A 12,985-nucleotide genomic window follows, 5' to 3' on the forward strand; every position below is an offset into this window, starting at 1 on the left:
TTAAAATGAATCTCTTAGGAATTTGTATATAGTTCAGAGCTAATTTTAGCTTGATCAGAAAGCACTCTGGGGATGCTTGCATGGAAGGTGCTATAGAAGTGTACTACATTGCATCGTATCCAAAAATCAACTGTTGTAGCAAAGAACGCTGCAGGGACAGGATGGCACAGAGTCTGCACTGGAAGAAAATGGCTAAGTAATTGTGGTCTCTGTATTTTTACAGTTTAAGACAAGGGCCTTCAAGTGCAACTCAAATCTGATACTTTGAGATAGGAGCTGATCACATGCAAAAATCACAAAGGGATTTATAAGCAGTGGATAACTGAGCTCCAGCCATACAGAAAAGCACTAGTAGACCTAGACTACAGAACGCTCAATAGCTGTGGGTAAGAGAGTATTCTCTTTTCTCCCTGCCCTGTTGGTAATAATGCAAGGGACATGATGAGGGCAACACACTAGGCGAATCAATACTCAGAACCACTGAGAAAAATCTTATTTTCCATAGAATGAAGAAGTAATGGCACTCTGAGGTCAGAGTTAGGCAGTCAGGTGTACATGGATAATTGCAAGCATTGCAGTTCCTATATGCAGTCTTCACAAACACATTGATTCACCACAGAATGCCTCCAAAAGAAAAGGAATTCTTAAGATTTTTCAACATTCTCCCATGAGAGCAGGGTGATTTTTTTCTTTTTTTCCTTTTTTCCCCCAATCTATTGTTCCACTGTTACATCCTTATTTTTATTTTCAACAATTTTCATCGAATCAGAATTCCTTTCTGACACAGCTCACCTTTTAGAGACACTTTCTAATTGATCTAACCCATCTATTCTACCTAAGAACTCCTTTGCCTGTTTTTTTAAAAAAGAAAAATACAAATCAAAAAACCTAGGATGCATGTAAAATGTAGCATCATTAACAATTCTTTAATATATACAAGCAAATCTGGCAACTTTAAACCACATTACTTCTTTGAAACATGCCACAGACTGTCTTTTCCACTTTCTACTTAGTGAATCTTCATAGGGTTTTTAATACTCTTTCTACTTTTGCCATGATCAAAGGAATTGCTCTCCGTTTGCTTGTTCCTCTGATAAGTGATAAAAGATGTCAGTGAGACTAATGAGAACTGCCTCCAGCTTCCTTCATAAAGCCCTGTAGAAAAGAAATCACAATGCATCGTCAGACCTGCTAGTCTTTTAGGAAATAAAGTGTGGAAAAATACTAGGCACAAAGACAACAGGGGGATGGGAGTGGGGGAGGTAGGGAAAAAAGCCTTTTACAGAAAAACAAAACAGGATGATGAGTAACTAGAAATATTACTCCTACAAATAACCTGTACTGGGGTAAATCCTGAAAACTGTATCCTTAAACTGCACCTGAAAACGTGGAGCTTCAGTGCTTTGTGAAATACTATTTGCTTTCTCCCCCCGTCACATGTGCTGAAAAGATAATGAGTGTTAAAATCAGAATTGAAACCCAGATTAGGCCTTTACCCTTCAGTGCTGAATGACAGTTTACATTACTTTTTTTCAGGATCTGCCAGAACAAAACTCTCCTCAGCTTCAAAGTGAATTTTGCTTGCTAGAGCAAAGACCCTCAGTTCCAGTGAAGCCTGAGGATGGTTAGCACATCCTCAGGCCCTAAACCCACGGATGTTTCCATTTCCTCACACTGAAAGCAACTGGAATAAACCCAATGTATCAAGCGCAGCACATGCGTGTCAAAACCAGTCCCAAACAAGCAGCAGGATTTTAATTCATGCCATGAAGAACTGTTCAGCCTGGGTGAATTCCTCTGCCAGTTGCTGTTTCTAGCTTGCTTCTGCAGATTTGCAGACCAGTATCTCATCAGTGGGGGCTGCTCATATGTGTTTCCTCCAACCCAGATAAGGGTCAAGTGCAAATAGTTCGGTATCTTGCTGAGGTAGAACCAGCAGTCTCAGTTCATTGAATTAAGCAGCAAAACCAAGCAGCTGTGCAAATCTAGAAGTATGCTCATTCCCTGCATGGCCTCCTCCCAACAGTATCGTGCACACATCCTTCACCACCTCCTCCACGACAGGCCTCTAGAGAACATGCTCTTCTTTTTCAGGCTGATGTGGACATGCCAAAAGGCAGTAGAACTGTGATTTTTCATATGGATTAGCCATGCCATCGCATATGCTTAGTCGATTGCATATTAAACCCTGTTGAGCTAGACCTGTGGGTTGAATTTTATTTCAGTTCTCTGAAGGCTCAGAACAGTGCAGCCTGATAGAGAATTACAACCTTTAAGTCAGCAAGCAGAAAACTCTGACTTATTTTTGCTTTGTTTTACATCGATACTTCAGTTATTTTCCTAAAGAGAAGATGACTATCTCAGGCTGGTACCTAATAAAATATGTTAATTTATGAGCAACTATAGCCATCTTCTGTCTGCATATGTAGCTTTCCAAGGATAAGCATTTATTAAAGCAATCACAGAATGTAAAAAATACTGCAGAAATGTGTATCAGTAGTTAGAATAAATACAAATTACTGTAGGTGTTCTCAAGGGGAAAACAAAGTTATCCAAATATATTTGACATTTAAAACTAATTATTTTAATCCAAAAAGAAATGCTTATTAAAGCATCTTGCAATGGCCGTTTCTGGCTATCATGTCATTTGAGTTTTTTAAACCACCTGGTCTTATCTTACACCTCATTTTTAACCAGAGGTGATAGAGGAAAAGCAGGCAACCTGCTTTTTGTAGTGCTCTGAGTGCCAGATATGACAAAATGGATATATTTTAATCCAAAGAAAAAAATTTATATTTGTCTTTTAGGAAAATAACTGAAGGGTACACAGTAAAGACAAACATCTCCAGATTTTCTATGTTGACTTTAGTCACTGAATGAAATTAAGAGAATAAATGGAAACTATAGAACTATTTTCTCTGCACCAGTAATGAAGAGTGATTCGGTGGTCCAGTGTGAAAACTGACAGCAAACCACATTTTTTGATTTTTTTCTTTAAACATTGAATGATTAAATACATCAGAATAAATTGGACTTAATATGGGCTTAAAGCTTAATTTTAAATGGTTTTACTCAAGAAAGATTTTTTTAAGCCTAAATTAAAAATCCAATTTATTTTTAAGTCATTGATTTTTATCCATCCTGCTGTTCCTCTTCATTAAGGGAAGAATGACTCTGATGCCTCAACAGAACAGAAACTCTGATCTTTCTCCTGGGGCTCTGTTTCCTCCTTTATACTAATATTAAATATGAAGGGCCTACAGAATCTTAAATAAGAAAAATAGATATGTTTCTAGGCTGGATAGGGGAGAGATTAAGCCAGGGATATAGTCGGGGGGAGATGCCCCAGGGCAGCTTCTGTTCTGTTGCCATTACTTTCCCTGTGCTGAACCAAATTACCACCAGTTAACACCAGCCTTGAATTTGGTCCATACCTCAAAGTCACACTCACACATGATCTTAAGGCTGCGTTCCTCTTGTAAAATAGTACAATTTTTAGTGACTTAAATATAGCTACAAGGTTAACCTTGTAGCTATATAAATATATAAATATAAAATATATAAATATATAAAGTTGCTTTTAGTTTTGATTCTATTCAGATTACTGTTATCTTCTGAGAAAGAGTCAGAATGCACTAGTGACCATCAGAATGTACTGACATTTGAATTAAATTCACTTGTGATCATATTCACTGGAAGAATCGTTCACTGGAAGATGCACAGTTCCGTGTTCACTATTTCAAGCTCACAAATGCTATCCTTGCAGCTTTCCTTCCCACAGAATACCTGCAATGAAACAGTGCTTCTTACATTCAAAACAACAGTCTTGTGTTTTCCCATGTGAATTGCCCATTTCATGCATTTACTAATGAAACAGTATGGTCTCCAGAGCAGCAGGCCACATTTTTGACCCTTTTTTACAAATCTCAAAGTTAAAGATTGGTGAGGACATTCAGCATCTACCAAAAGAGCTTGAAACCCACAACATAGTTTCGGCAACACAAGCTGATTCAACCAACCAGTCCTGCTCCAGAACAAAATTTCTCAGAAATTCCAAAGGTTACTGCCTGTATACGAGCTAGTGATGACTTTGAGGTCTGTAGCCTCCAGAGACTGAAACTGAAAGGTCTAAGCTGCTGAAAACAAAAACAAAAAAGTTCTTCAATCTTTAAGATAGTGGAAAAAAAAAATACAGATTCCCTTTTAGGGCCACCTCAGGAAGATACAATTTTTCACTTGATATTTAGCTCTATTTCATTTGTCAAAACTTTTCAGGGCATATCAAGAGAGCCTTGACATTGTTTGATGAAAATGTATGTATCATTTCCATATCTACACAGCAAAACTGACTGTCAGAGATGCATCAGGGAGGAAAGGAACTGAGAAAGGAAATTGCAATAGGAATAGTGTTCTTCAGAGAATGAAGAGAGGAGGCACCAAAATGCAGTGCTACCTCAGCACTCAGGCAGACAGCTAAGTGCTTTCTGATGCCCACATGTGTGTTTGCCCCCCAACTTACACCTCCTCCACATTTCAACAACTCCGTTAGCTACAGGCTGCAATATTCAGAAATACACAATTTTTTAAAAAAGCTTTATTTCTGAAAAAAAAAAAAGAAAAAAAAAAAAGAAAAAACAAAACCTTCAATATCTGTTAGCTGAGATCACTGCTTTATTCTGCGCTGGCTAAACTGCAGCCTGCACTTTGGTATTCCAGTTCCCATCTACCAGAGCTCTTTCCCAAGTGAGCAGTTTCCCCGTGCAACTACCAAGAGAGCAGCAGTCTCCTGGCTACCTCGTCTTTTTAAAAGGAGCTTATGGAAAAATAGATGAAATAAGAAATGAAAGAAAAAGAGGATAAAGACAAGAGAAAGGAAAAGTAGTCAAACAAATCTAGAGCAGTTTAAAATCATGAGGGAAGAGAGGAGGGGTTTAGAAGAATAAGAAAAATGCTGACATAGGATTGAAATTTATCAAATGAGGTGCAAAGGGAAAAAAAGAAAAATAGGAGGGCGGTTACAGAAATATCCAAAATAAACAAGTCAGGAAAAATAAGAAAATCAAGGAGGAGAATATCTTAAGATCCACACATCTCAGTTATTCTAGAATGCCAGACAGAAACCTGGAATGGCTTTCTCAAAGTTGCACCGTGAACAAAAGAGGTTATGTTGATCTTCCTTTTCAGAAAAAAAAAAAATAATAATCTAATTTTACTTTTCTTCAAAAAAATACGAAATTTCCCACTTCCCACAAGCTGTAAGGATTTTCTACCTGAAAATGAAATTAAGTTAAAAGTGTACTGCGGGTCCATGTCCAAATATTTTAGACAGCTGTAAGAACACCACTGAATTTCCTTTGTCAAAGGAAAAAGTTTCACAGGTTTGCTCAGAAATTGTTTAAAATTTATAGGGAGAGAAAGCTGCTTCTGTTATCTTCACATATTCAATCTAAAGGCATCTAAATGGCCACATTTTAAGTCTGGCAGAAATTAGATCCTACATGTCTGTGCCATCTGCCTAGCACATTTTTGTTATCCTTCATTCAGGTAACAGCTCCTTCCTTCAGTAATTTCTGTGCAGACCGTTCTAAAAAGCTATTCCAGAAACAACATTAAACAAAGAAACACATTGAGGAATTGCTGCAGTGACATCTATTAGCGTTTTTCCAGGGGAATCAGTTGGTTTGAATTTTGTTGTATTACTTCTGGGAAACAGCTAGGCCAAAGCACCTCTTTATACCTGACCATTTATTCTGGTATTTCTTTCACTTAATAGGCTTTTCAGTATGCATAAAATACTAGGGATTTACCTGTGTTGTTTTCAAGATATAGACACAGGGAGTTCAAGGAAATAAAAATAGCAGTGAGGGCTTATAGCAAGAATGCCATAGAAATGTTCATTCTTGTGATAAGTTCCACTTCAGGGCTGTTAGCCAGACCTCTTGTAATAAATTTAGGCTTTCATAAACAGGAAACCTCAGGAAAATTCATTTGAATGAACTGAAGTTGTGAGTTAATGTTCCCAAGTGCCTTGACACAGACACGCACTTAAGGGTTTAACATGCCACTGTGCAGTACAGTTTGGGGATGTCCGGAATATGGCTGTGAGATACCACAACTTCTGAAGTCACCATTTTTTAAACAACATAATTCAAATGGGATGACTTGCACTGTTCTTAGCATTTTCAACACTTTAGTTTCACTCATTTTTAAATATTTCTATGAAGACTTGTCCTTGAGAGACCCAAAGTAATGAAGTAAAGTGATAGTTTTGCTTAGTGCTGCATGGCATTGAGGCATAAGGCTCAATTACTGTAAAAATAAAGAATTCAAGATCTGGGAGGTGGAATCCTTATCCCTTCTCTCCCTAGAATGAAGACCAGAGAAAATACCATCTGGTCTACAGCTGCATTGCACACACACAGATATATACATCACAACTGCCACCATGGACACAGGATATTTCAGGACAATATCAGTTTTATCTGTTTGTGGATCCACTGAACATATCTAAGGTCTCCTTTTCTGTTCAGCCCCTATAGCTTGCCAATTTTGAATACTATTTTAGAAACCTGAACACTAGAACCGCACGCTACCATCCTGTACAACCCCCACAGCCTTCTTTCATTTCCCCACTGGACTACTTATATCACACATTCAGTTGCTTCTCCACTGTGCTACCCCAGCCCCTTCCACAGTGCTTATGTTCACAATACCACTCTTAATCATCAGGCACAGGTCCCTGTTACTTGACTGAAAACTTAGCATTTGGTTATATCACAGACTATTCCATTCTGGTGCCAATTCTACTTTGCAGTCCAAGTCACCTGGAAGCACACGTTTGCTCTCGGTTGGCATTCCACCATCAGCAGCATCATAGCAGTGATGCTACACTGAGAAATGCTGATTAATGCCAGGCTTCAGATGGATATACAACGTTCCTGGAATTACAGTTATTTGATGAAAAACACTTTTTGAGAGCTATTGTAAGACAAATCAATTCAGTTATTACTAAATGCTTTCCATACCAACAAAGTATAATGTTCTTATGTAATAGTCACAAGATTTACAGACGCCTCAATATAGTCTTTACTTGGTTAATTAACCAAACTTCATTTGCTCAAAGACTAAAGTTAGGCTTGTTTGAAAAGACTGGTTTTCCACATTGATTGGCACTGATGTTACTCTTACCATTACTATTACTTTGTTAAAGAAATATTTAGCTATCAATTTTAGCAGCTTGACACAATCACTAAAAACATAATAATTAGTTATATCACTAATGTTTTAGCTCATGTGGAACCTGGCCACTTCTTAAAAGAGTTAAGAATCTTGATAAAAATGAGAATAATTTATAACCACCAGAACCTCTCACCAACTTATAAACCACAGTGTCTTGACAGAGTGCAACTGAATCCAATAGAAAACCCAGAAGGAATTCTTTTATTTATACAGTCTATTCCCAGCCATCTAAGCAGCCCCCATTTCTATCCTGTTCGCTGAGAACGTATGGTGAATCAAACCGTACGTTACATGAAGTAATTACACAATAGCATTACTGAAGTAATTACACAAAGCATTATTAAAAACTTACTTGCCTTTACTAAGTATTATCTTTATGTGAAAAAGCACCCATCCCTGACCAGATTCAATCTTTACGTAAATAGGCATATTTACATTCCCTCCACTAGATTACACTTAAATAGACATTTTCATTCACTTCACTGGACTTCTATGCAAGTACAAGCAGGTGCAGGAAGCAGCCTACAGTATTTTTTTTTCAAATATTTAAATTCCAGCATTTAACATCTTCAAAATTGTTATAATTACAGAATAAAAAGACTTTGGACTGTGCTGCAGAAACTAAAGTTATGAAGCGTGGAGGTCTCAGAGATATTTAGGTCAACATTTCCTTTTCTTGTGTGGTGTGCAGCGACAGCCACCTACCTCCCACAGAATGCACATGGACAGAGTTAGCTAAAATGGGGTATTATCAGCTCAAGTCCAGGAGACTGTAATCTGTTACTTTTTGGGGGTACATGGACATTTAAGATTCAGTATCTTTTTCTTATCCATAACACTTACTTCGTATGAAAAAAAAAATCCTTCCCCAAAACTTTTTAAAAGGTGTTCTTAACTGAAGTGTTATTTGGTTGTACTTGGTGCTGTTCAGCTCCACAGCAAAATTTTTACTGATTCCAACACGGGGAACAGTTCTCAGCAAGCTTTTCGTAAGGAAGTTTTTTCTTTCAGTTAGCAAAACAAAATGTTGTCACCTGTGAGAACCAGGGTTTTCTTCTCACTCTCCATCATCCTTATAGGAAGGCAAAGGGAATTTTAGCCTTCAGAACACAAACTTTCTGTGCAGAAGCTCTAGAGAAGAGAAAGACATGCAGAACAGCAAGGCAAAAGCCTGGTGTACTAAAATTTCTTCTTGTCCATCTACACCTTAGACACCAATTCCACAAGAAAAATTAATTCCCTGCATCTGGCAAAGGAAGGTGCTCTCTGAGCAATTTGGAGCAAGGCCATTATAGCTTTAAACTCATTATATAAAGCATACTTTTAAAATTTGTAAGTAAATGTAATATGCTCTGAGAGCAAATTATTAAATATTGGGAACAGATGGGTAAATGTCAGACCATGGCTACTTGTATTTCCTGCATTTTACAGCTGGTTTGCAAGTATGAAGCATGCAAAGCTTTAAGCCACTCAGGTCAAATGATCACAGCGGACCAAATTCTGGTCCCTTTATTCATGCTATTTATTCTGCATTTAATTCAGATGGTGTTTTACATGAAAGCTACACCTTCTTGTTCAATATGCTTTCTCTTAGGACTGATTAAGACCTCTTTAAGATAGTCCTGGAACTAAATGAAGTTTCCCACCTCCTCCAAAGCCTTTGTCTTCTCCTGCATGTCAAGGAGAGAAGGACTGCCATAGCATTCCTAGCGCAACCAAAAAACCCTGATCTTCCCCTACAGAAACTGATGGTTACAGCAGGCTCCTTCCTCTTTCCCTTCAATCTTTGATGTACCTTAGTCTCGTCAACATTGTCAGCCTCAGAAAATATGAGAGGCATCTTTATTTCTTTGGATTAAAACAAACAAACAAACAAACAAAAAAATCCACTACGTTGTTCTAGGAGTATTTTCTCCTTGTTTATGCTGTTGCAAAGAGAAAACAGATCCCGCTTAAAAAAACCACAACACACCCCACACATCACTCCTCAAGAGCGAACTGCTGGTGTCATTACTTTTAAAACAAAAAATCGAGTTGCTAGATGCAGCCAAACACTATGAGTGTTCTTTTTAACCTGAAACTCTGCCTGTGGGCCATATCATCCTAAAAACCCTTTGATACAAGATAGGAACTAATGCTAGGGGCGGATCCAGAACTGCATGCGGGTACCTGCTGATTTGCCAACTCGTGGGTTTTAAAAGTCTCCTAACCTGCTCCTGGCACCTCTTGTCAGTCACCGACAGGAAGATCTGCCTCTGTGAAGGGCGATTTGCACAGCAGGGGATGTGCAAAGCAGCTGCCGCAGGTACTGTAAAGAAAATGTAAAAAGCAAATGATATAAAAAATGAAATGGAAAAAAGGAACTGGAGAGGGAGGGAGGAATTTGCTCTTATGAAAAATGGGGCATGGAGCAAAGGGGCAGAAGAGGAGGAAGACATGAAAATGTCATAAAAATCTCAGAGCACGATGGATATAGCTGGTAAAAGATATTAAACGCCATGGAGCGAAAGAGTTCTACGTTCATTGCATACAGAAGGCCATGATGGGCATCCTACTTGATGTTCAGGCCAGGGACTCCTGTGCTCTCAGTAGAGGGTAGAGCTCGAGCCAGAGCACACCCTACTTTAATTTCCCGTGGACTATGGTTTATTGCCTGGTGCTTCTGGCAGGATGTGCTCTGCAGCCTTGTCATCTCACAGTGCTCTGGAGGACATTTCTATGGCAAGCTGAGGCACTTATTTGCATATCTGCTCTATTCCCCTCAGAGGCAGGGCTGAATCATTTAAAGGTACAAAGATCCAGCCTTGGCATTTACAGTTTGAAAATCCAAAATTGTGGCCCAGGACAGAATGCCTGCTTCAGGCATGTCAAACTACAGGCATATACAAAAGACATTTTTTCAGTTTTAACTAGAAAGTTACGTAAAGAACAAATTGCAAAGAACTAGAGGAGAAATTAGTTCATACAAACTCCGTATTTTAAATACAAATATGAAACCCTACACTTTATCATTAACCTGTCTAGTCCCAACTGTCTCCAGCAATATGCACTAACATTTTAAATTTAAGAACATGTAATTTCACACAAATGCAATTGTTTCAGCTCTTCAAACAATCCTCCTAAATCATTACCATTAAAAGCCCCAAATCAGCTGGAAAAGATACTTCATAGCTATACAGACCTAATACTGTCCAACATGTTCAAATTAGTCATGACTATAATTAAGAGCATACACAGGAGTGGCCATAGGAAAAAAAAACAGACCTTTGAAAAGTATTTTTGGAAGTAAAATTAAGTATTAATCCTTACTAATAATGGAATAATGCTTCAAGTTTGTAGGTAACACTACAGATCTTTTAAACCATGAAAAACAAACCCCAGAAGCTAAGTGAAAAAGTTAATAAGCGACAGGTGAAGCTGAATATTTTTCTAGGTGGTGGAAAGAAAACTTCACTGATATAACATTAACATCATCAATATTTTTAATCAAATTCTGGGTAGAACTACATCTGCGAGTCTTAGGACCCCTGTAATATTTTATCTTTGAGCTCAGGGCCATAATTCTTGCTGTCACACAAGACAGTATTTGCTTTTAGTATGGGAAATGATTGTATCTTGGCTGACAGCTTTGACCACAAGTACAATGACAAAGCACGGCACTGGTGTGCTGCAAGAATGCAATCAGAAATAGAATATTCACCTGTTTGCACATACTTTGCAGTAAATTAGTGACTGTAGTGTACACAGAAATTGTGATAAGGGCCATGCTGAATGACTGGATAATCTGTTAGTAAGTGCCTTAAGTTTAAGCATTCGAAACTGACTAAAAAGGAAGCAAGAAATAAACCAGAGATGGAATACAATCTGTCACTGTTGTGGTTTGTTTTTGTGGTGACAAATAACAGTAGTGACAGGAAAATTGGCACTCTAGGAGAGAGAAAAAGGGACCATGAAGTCAGCATCTCCTCCTTCCCCCACCAAAGTGCGGGTTATTCTAAAACAGGAATTTCAGTGCTGCCAGATGCATGTTTTCATTAGGACCACGAGAGCACGGCTGCACACATTTCAAACCCACTCAGACTTGTGGGTTTAAAAATGTGCCCCTGTAAGCAAGCCTTCTGCATTCCATAGAGAAGCAGGACTCTCACATTTCCAGTACCACTAGAGGTTGGAACTGACCTGGTAAATCTATTTATTGTCATAGCTATGTACCAGAAGGTACGTGGCAATTCCCTGAGCCAGCATTGTTTGGCACCTCACAGCAGGAGAGGAAAAAAAAAAAAAAAAAGAGCCAGGCTGATACTGAAAGTCTCCACTAGAAGAACCTTGTCTTTGTAAAACTGAGAGAGAGAATATCTGAAACAAACATTCCTTTACTGATCAGTTCTTTACCGAGGTCCCAAATGAATATGTGAGTAGGTGGTACAACAAAGTGACGTGGCTTGTACCATAAAACTAGAATAATATTTGCTGCAGAACAGCACTCACAGATTTCCTTTGTTGGGGAAACCACTTTCTGTAGGAGCAGACCTTCTCACACAAGGATTCAGCAAAAGGGAGAGAAAAAAGATGTTGACCTCTTTTCAAGTCAGATCCTCAGCTGCTGCACATTGACATAGAGCCACTGATTAAATTGTTTGCAGCTCTTTCTTTGAGTGAACAAAAGAAATGTTTGATGAGATTCAGGTGAGCCACTAGAACAGCACTTGCTAGCCCACAAGGTCAATTAATATTTTAATTTTTAAAAAGCGTTTTTTTTTTTTTTTCTGAACTGAGAGAAGGAAAGGTCAATGCAAGCCTGTTAAATTGTTAATCCTTTAGAATTAGACACCAACTACAAACTGTATTATTATTCCTCCATTTCTTAACTCAACAATTATGAGATATTAGAAAGAGTGTGCGCTTAGCAAAATTACAGAAATCCAATTTATCATCTTCATGTTTCACATAAAGTTTATCTTTGTACAGAAATGTATTGACTTTTGAGCTCTGGAAAGCTGTCTTCAGAGACAGCAGTTATTACCCAAATGTCTGTGTGACTTGGAGAAGATTTCCCAGATAATATGAAGTCATTTTTCTTCTATTTTGATAATTATATTCATTCCCCTGTTCATACTTCATCTATTTTAGAAAGGCAGAAGTAAGTAATCATAGTTTACAGTTTCAGTATGAATGATGATTTAGCCCAAATGTCTTTTTCCATAATTTGTCAGCACAGATTATGAAATGCAGAGCCCATTCTTCTCCAGATAGGCTCAAGAATTTCGGTTTTATACTCTACTGTACTCTACTACTTGGTTACCTGGTTATGAATTAATATTACTGCACTAGCAAGACCAAGGCACATTTCAATAACACTCCTTTTTTTTTTTTTTTTTTTTTTTTTTAAATTGGCATATTAACTTAAGTTGCTTTTAAGAAAGCAGTATCTTCTTAAAAGATATTTTGCATTAGGGTTTTACTACTGGTAGGCATCCTGCTGGATGGTGACATTATGGAGATCATTGTGTCACATTTCGTGCCATCACTAAATTTATGTCTGCTTCCTGTCTTCTTCCAGGCACTTGTATTTAGATGATGTGTGAAATCCTGGCCCTCTTAATCAATAGCAAAATTCCAGTCAGCTTCAACAGGATCTGGATTTCTCCCTGTGAACACTGGAATCAAGTCCCCTGTTTTCGTTCCAGGCTACAAAGTGCTTGTAATGCAGTAGTTGTCTGCTAATTAACGAATGTATGACAAAGTT

General features: G+C 38.0%; 1 long non-coding RNA gene across 2 annotated transcripts in view; it reads right to left on the minus strand.

Annotated features, from left to right (window-relative positions):
• The window catches only part of LOC118172831, a 29,259-nt gene extending 17,385 nt beyond the window's left edge, over positions 1–11,874 (minus strand). The window contains exons 1-3 of one of the 2 annotated variants that reach the window (XR_004753875.1): positions 11,728–11,873; positions 9,409–9,547; positions 726–1,155 (exon numbers count right to left, since the gene is read on the minus strand). This is a non-coding gene — a long non-coding RNA (uncharacterized LOC118172831). Of the gene's footprint in view, positions 1–725; positions 1,156–9,408; positions 9,548–11,727 lie in introns of those variants that run through there. The other variant, XR_004753874.1, reaches the window with a different exon arrangement.
• Positions 11,875–12,985: the final 1,111 nt, after the last annotated feature.

Source organism: Oxyura jamaicensis, chromosome 11 (assembly GCF_011077185.1).
Source record: "Oxyura jamaicensis isolate SHBP4307 breed ruddy duck chromosome 11, BPBGC_Ojam_1.0, whole genome shotgun sequence".
In the NCBI taxonomy this organism is placed as follows: Eukaryota; Metazoa; Chordata; class Aves; order Anseriformes; family Anatidae; genus Oxyura; species Oxyura jamaicensis.